Genomic DNA, 6647 nt, shown 5'->3' with positions numbered 1-6647 from the left:
ATTATTCCAACTAAGATTACCTACTATAGTGAGCCTATTAAAAACAGCATAATTGACACAGAACATTTAAATCTTTTTCTCTGGAAGCAGACCCAGACAAAGTTGTCTGTTCTCATTATTTCTCTTCAACATTGTACATGAGTTCTGGTCAGATAAATTAATAAAAAGGAAATATTGGGTGAAAGGACCAACTTTAAAGCAACAAAACTGTCAATATATGTGGGTGATGTCACTATCAACAGATAATCCAACATAATTCATATATAACAGAAAATATTAACAAAATTAAACAAGATTACTGGGTAGAAAGTCAATATAGGCCCTCAACTGGTTTGCTATTGACCAGCAGAAAATAAACAGAAAACGATTTGAAGGACAAAACAGAGACTAACAAACAAATCCCTGTAAGAGAAATCAAAGATAAAATAGTCCATGTGATGTCTTTAAGTACATTCAGATAAACAGCTTTACGAACCCTCACGTGAGCTAATAACAAGAAGCCAAGACTGCCGGAAAGGCAGCGTTCAGCAAGCATCTTGTGAACTGCAGCTCTCAGGAAGCAAGCTTGGGCTCACAGGATCCAGCAGGACCACAGACAGCTGAGGGCGCCCAGAAGCCAAGGTCACCAGAGCAGGGACAGCACCCCCTGCTGCCAGAGCACCCGGGCAGGAGAAGACGGCGACTCCAGTCTGAGCCCCACCGCCCCTGTTACCAGGCACCGCCCCAAGGAACCACCCCAGCCTAGCGGATTCTGATTGGCTGCACCTTCTGTGATGTCGCGCGGCCGGCTGCGGCAACTGTCCAATCAGGCACGTCAGGGCAACCCTGTGGAACCCGGCGGGACCTTGCTTTGTGGCAGCGCTGGGAGGGGTCCCCTGTGCTGCTGCTGAGCGGGCTCGGGTGCCTCAGTGGCTGCGCTGTGTGAACTTCTTCACCTCAGGAGCCGCCCAAGGACCCCAGAATGCCTTGGAAGCGAGGAAATGGTGAGTGTGGGGCCCACCGGGTGGGAGCTGCGCTGGTGGCCAGGACCCGGGCTTCTGCCCGTGCGGGCTCAGCCCAGGGACCGCAGCCCCAGGTCTGCCCTGTTTGTGCAGTTAGGGCGGGACGGCCCTCAGGAGACCGTGGACTGCACTGAGGGGAGGAGCTGTGGTCTGCGGGTCCTCCTGCCCCTCTTTCTGCCCAGGGTGCCCTGATTCCCCTGACTTTTCTAACTACATGGGGAGTGGAGTCTCAGGTACACCGCCGGGTTCTCTCGGAGTAGCTCTTTCTGGGGCACTGCGTCCTTTTCCTGTTACCTGAGCACAGCGTCCCACGCCGGTGGGCGGTAGAAACGGTTTGTTTGGCTCAAGGTTTTGGTCCGAGGTTGAGCAGCGTCTGGCAGAGGCCTGAGGTGGCTCGGAGACAAATACAGGGAGGGAGAGAGAGGCCAATTAAAGTGGATTTCATGGCAGACCCCCAGAGATCAGCCATTAACCCATTAATCACATAAGTGGATTTATCCTAATCACCTCTTACAAAGTCTGACCTGGACCTCCCCCCACTCCCCTTTAAGATTCCTTTTTTTTTTTTTTTTTTGACAGGCAGAGTGGATAGTGAGAGACAGAGAGAAAGGTCTTCCTTTTGCCGTTGGTTCACCCTCCAATGGCCGCCGCAGCCGGCACATCGCGCTGATCCAAAGCCAGGAGCCAGGCGCCAGCCCCTGGTTTCCCATGCGGGTGCAGAGCCCAAGGACCTGGGCCATCCTCCACTGCCTTCCCGGGGCACAGCAGAGAGCCGGCCTGGAAGAGGGGCAACCGGGACAGAATCCGGCACCCCAACCGGAACCAGAACCCGGCGCACCGGCGCCGCAAGGCAGAGGACTAGCCTGTTAAGCCATGGCGCCGGCCAAGATTCATTTTTTTATTTGAAGGTCTGAGTTAGGCACAGAAGGAGAGGCAGAGAGAGAGAAAGAGAGAGAGAACAAGAACGAGAGAGAGGTGTCTTCTATTCGCTGATTCACTCATGTGGCCACAACCCGCTGGACTGATCTGAAGCCAGGAGCCAGGAGCTTCTTCTGGGTCTCTCACTCCGGTGCAGAGGCCCAAAGACTTGGGCCATCCTCTACTGCTTTACAAGGCCATAACAGAGAGCTGAATTGGTGCCCATGTGGGATGCTGGCACCACAGGTGGCGGCTTTACCTGCTAGGCCACAGCGCTGGCCCTTGGACCCACTTTTTAATATCTCACAATTGGGGTTAAATTTCCTCATGAGTTTCAGAGGGGACAAATCATTTCCAATCCAGAGCACTGAGTCTGGTAACAAACCCATAAATATGCAGAGATCTCCCCAAGTAGCCAGATGCCAACTTCTACCCTGAAACTTACCGCATTATAAACCATTTTCTCCCATGGAAAATCAATAGTTCAAAGGTTTGTTTTCTGTTTGTAAATGTTTTCCATGAGAGCAAAAGAGGTAACATCTACTTGATACTCTAATATAAATTTTTTATGCTGAGATGGGTGATTGGTGTAATAGTTAAATTGTTTGGGATGTCTACATTCCATATCAGAGTAGCTGAGTTTGAACCTTGCTCTTTCAATTCCATATTCTTGCTGGTGCACACCATGGGAGGCAGTAGGTGATCATAGTAGGCGATGTTTAGTAAGTACATGGGTTCCTGCAACCTGCATGAAAACACAGATTGAGATCTTAGGTTTCTGGCTTCAGCCTGGCCCAGTCTTAGATGTAGTAGGCATTTGGTGAGTGAACTACTGGGTGAACAATCTCTCTTCCTCTCTCTGTCTTTCTCTCCCTCTCTCTCTTTTTAACAAATTGATTATTTTTAAAACAACTTTTAAAAAGTTGAGAGCTGGGAACTAAATCCAGGTCTCAAAATGGCTTAAGGTTCCCAATCACTTGAGCCATTGCATGCTGGATGTGTCCCCAGGGTTTCCACTAGCAGGAAGCTTGAATTCAACCAGCAGTGGGAATGGCACACAAACCCTGGCACTATGTGATCTGGGTGTCCCCAGCAGCATGTTGAGCACTAGGCCAACTGCCCCCACCTCCTATTTTCTTTTAGAGGTGCTAAAATGTTCTAAATTGGTAGCAGAGATGGCTACCAAGAACTGGAAAGGAATGAATTGTATGTATATTTTTAGTTCATGAATCCCATGATAAGTGAGCTATAGTGATGACTCAATTATACTACATAAGAAAGTTATATGATTTCTGATATTTTTAAAAGTATGTATTGGGTTATTTCAGAGTTTTATGCAATATTTAATATTGCAGTATTCCAATCTCAAATCCACATGAAATCTGTCTTCCCTTCATTGCATATTTCTAGAGACATGTGGATATAAATACAAGAGAAAAGTGATAGGAGGACAGGGGTTGTGAAGAAAGGTGATATTAATTTTATGTAAATATCTGTTTAAAGAATATATTTGTAAAATAAATAAATATAAACCAAATATGGCCAGATTGCACATGAACATGACTAAATATTTTTAGTAGCAGTAATCAGAAAAGGTTGTCCATAGTTCTTAATCTTTGTTGGATTCTGCATTTGTCAATCCTGCTCCCTGATTGTCAGTCCCTGTATCTTCATAACAGGGACTATTCATTCTTCTGCATACAGGAAAAGATAAATCCTCCAAATTGTGAAGTCCAGCCAATGCATGGAGTATACAGCTTGGACACAGAGAAAATGAGTGCCTCGGACAGCAAACTCTCAGTGAGTGTGGTCTTCCTACTTTCTCTCTTCTCAGGAAGTCTCCCAGAATCCACACCTCCAATCCTAGTATGAGCAAGCTCCTGGTGGCAGAGGTGTATGACCACCTAAATAGGAGGAACCATTCCTAGGAAAGGACATAAGGACCAAATGCTCTTTGGTACAGACTAGCTCTTTGATACCTGCAAGTTCATTTTCTGTTTCAAGGAGTATAACTGAGATCTATATATTCATGGCACAGTTGCTTCTCTGGTCTGAGATGCAGGGGCCTAGGCTTAAATGTTTGAGACTCATTCCTTAATTTGTGGAAATAAAGTCACTGTGGAGCAAGGGCAGAATCAGAGAAGCCACAGGAATTTGAGCAGTGCAAATGATATCTTAGGTATAGAGGAAACCATGGGTAGGTTGTTAACCAAGAGTTAGCACATCACACTCCCACTCAAGAACATATCAGCCCTGACCACAGGAGCCATGCCCATCTCTATTTGGAGAGGAGCTTCTTAAGTAGTGGGAGATCCATGAAATTCTGTTTGACCTCCTTGTCTAGTGGGTGGCACAAAGCAGCAAATGTCAGGGAAAGTTGAGGTCCTGCTCTCAAAAGTGTAAGGGACACAGATAAACAGATGGATTTCAGGAGTTCCTAGGCAAGTAGCTATCAGACATTGTAATTTTTGTATTTGTACAATGAATTTGGGAGGCACACACCTTAGGACCTCATATCTTATTCCAGTGTATACAATAGAAGAGTTTTCCCAACTCTCAAATATGATCCATGGAAGATTCACAAATTACTTTAATAGAGTAGAGCAAGCATCTTTTTATTTATTTATTTTTTAATTTCTAAGCCTTTATTGCATATTAATAAAACAAATCTTTGGATATATAGCGATGTAAAATTTTAAAAGCTATAAAATTCCTAGAACTATGTACAGTCAATTTGAAGGAGGAATGGTGAGCACTGGTATAGAACACACTGCAACAAAACATAGGATTTATTGTTCTGCAAACCACCAGTAGTAAAAATGTAAAAGGTGGTACAATCTGAGTGAGCAATCTCATACGGAGATAAGATTTAAATGCAACATTTAAGTGCTATGTAAATGTACTCCTGAAGCAGCCTGTGAATTTTACCTTTAGTTTTTAGCTCAGTGTGATCCCTCACTTTGTGATATCTATCTCTTTTCTAGAACTGTTCACTTTTCTCTCATTCTTTGTCTTCTCATGGTCATCATTTTTAGCTTTTTTTGGTTTCTTGTCTACATTTCTTACCATCTCTGCAAAGCAAACATCTTTTTAAAGGTTAGACATGAGTGCCATAGTAATATCAATTTCTTGTTCAAATATCTTAAAGTAAAATACTCATTGCAATTTTTCCCATGCTTTATGGAAGATCTGTATTAAAAACATATGTGTTCTATAAATACAGTGCAATTGTCTGAACTAAAAATTAAAATAATTATGACAGTGATCACCACTGTCCACAGTATAATTTCTCTATTCCTCACACATTCCTTTAAAATGTAAGCTTGTGAATCCATAAATTAGTCACCAGTATTCTACATGGTTGGCAGATAGAGGCCAATTCTGATGCATCACATCTGGTCTCAAGGTAGCAGGGCTGAGTGCCCAGGAAATAGACACATCATTTTCTTGTTTCTTTGTGAAGGGGTGCAGAGGCCTAGGGGAAATGAAGTCTCTCCCTTCCATGACAGCACCAGCAGAGGTCCATGGGAAGGGATTTTTCAGGTCTATATCAGTGCAGGTCATGTTGCTCACTCCTGTCCTCTCCTTCCCTGAAATTCTAGACTCTGCAACTGTCCTGATGCTGATTCAAAGGCACTGACTGTATTCTGTGTTCCTGAAGGTAAGTGCCAGAGGGAAAGATGCGGCCCACAGACCACGGGGGTCTCTGGGGAGTGGAACATGTGTTTTCCTCTTTTTAGGAACAGAAGCATCCGTGGTTCTCAGGTGGGTGAGGCCTAATAGAGAGATGCTTGCCACAGCTCTGGGCCTGTGAGGGAGAGCAGTCATTAAAACCTAAGGTCTGAGGGTGAGGAAGCCCACCATGGACTGAGCTTCGAGTGATTACTCTGCTGGAGGTAGGTGCTTTGCTAGAAGGCCTGTATTATTCCATCATGCAGAATCTGATTTCACATGTTCCACAATGGTGTGGTCAATCCAAGATGGCAGTGGGACAAGGAGCACCTGCAGATTGTATGAGCCAGGAGGTGTTTGGAGTGAGTCTAGTTCCAGCTCAGCCCCTAGAGGATCCTGTTACTGACCTATATGATGTTGGTTTATCCATCTGTAACCTGAAGGCATTCCCAGTACCAGTGACATAGCCCTGATTTCCCAGAGATATCATTGTGAAGTGTGTGCAGCCTGTTCACAAGAGTGTAGTTGTATTTGTGGGGTTTGTTGTGTCTCCTCAGCAAGTGAAACTTCCTGCCCCATGCTGTACCTGTGTATCCTGCCCATAACAATGTATGGGTTTATAGTCACACAGATGCTAGTTTCCAAGAATACTGGATCTCTAAGGGAAATTAGAGTGCTGAAGGATGATCCTATTTTCTTTAGAAAAAAGTAGTTTGCTGTATGGAAGAATGATTTCATGAATGGAAATCCACCTAAAGGATAACCCTTTGGTCCACACCAGCTTAGTGCTTCACAGGCGAACAAATGAATCCCTTTTAAAGGAGAATCCTAGCATGGTATGGCTGAGGCAACCATGCATCCTACTGCCCAGAGATCTGAGTGATGATATCTTAGCTCATGCATAAGCTACTACAGACCAGGTGACTTTGGAAAGTTTGTATGATCTATGAGAAGCAAGGCCCTAGGAAATATTACTTATTGGAAGGGTGTTGAAGGTGTTGCCTGCAGTGGAGGGGGTAATTTGTCCTATTTGAGAGTCTATCTATATTGCCCCCA

General features: G+C 44.8%; 1 protein-coding gene across 4 annotated transcripts in view; it reads left to right on the top strand.

Annotated features, from left to right (window-relative positions):
• The first annotated feature begins 846 nt into the window (after window positions 1–846).
• The window catches only part of LOC133754841 (nucleoporin p58/p45-like), a 37090-nt gene continuing 31289 nt past the window's right edge, over window positions 847–6647 (top strand). For 3 of the 4 annotated variants that reach the window (XR_009865306.1, XR_009865304.1, XM_062185225.1), the window contains exons 1-3: window positions 847–983; window positions 3624–3719; window positions 5522–5580. The gene's annotated coding sequence lies outside the window, so the exon portion shown is untranslated. Of the gene's footprint in view, window positions 984–3598; window positions 3720–5521; window positions 5581–6647 lie in introns of all 4 variants that reach the window. The other variant, XR_009865305.1, reaches the window with a different exon arrangement.

This window comes from Lepus europaeus, unplaced genomic scaffold (assembly GCF_033115175.1).
Source record: "Lepus europaeus isolate LE1 unplaced genomic scaffold, mLepTim1.pri SCAFFOLD_29, whole genome shotgun sequence".
In the NCBI taxonomy this organism is placed as follows: domain Eukaryota; kingdom Metazoa; phylum Chordata; class Mammalia; order Lagomorpha; family Leporidae; genus Lepus; species Lepus europaeus.
This window is presented reverse-complemented; position numbering and strand designations above follow the sequence as displayed.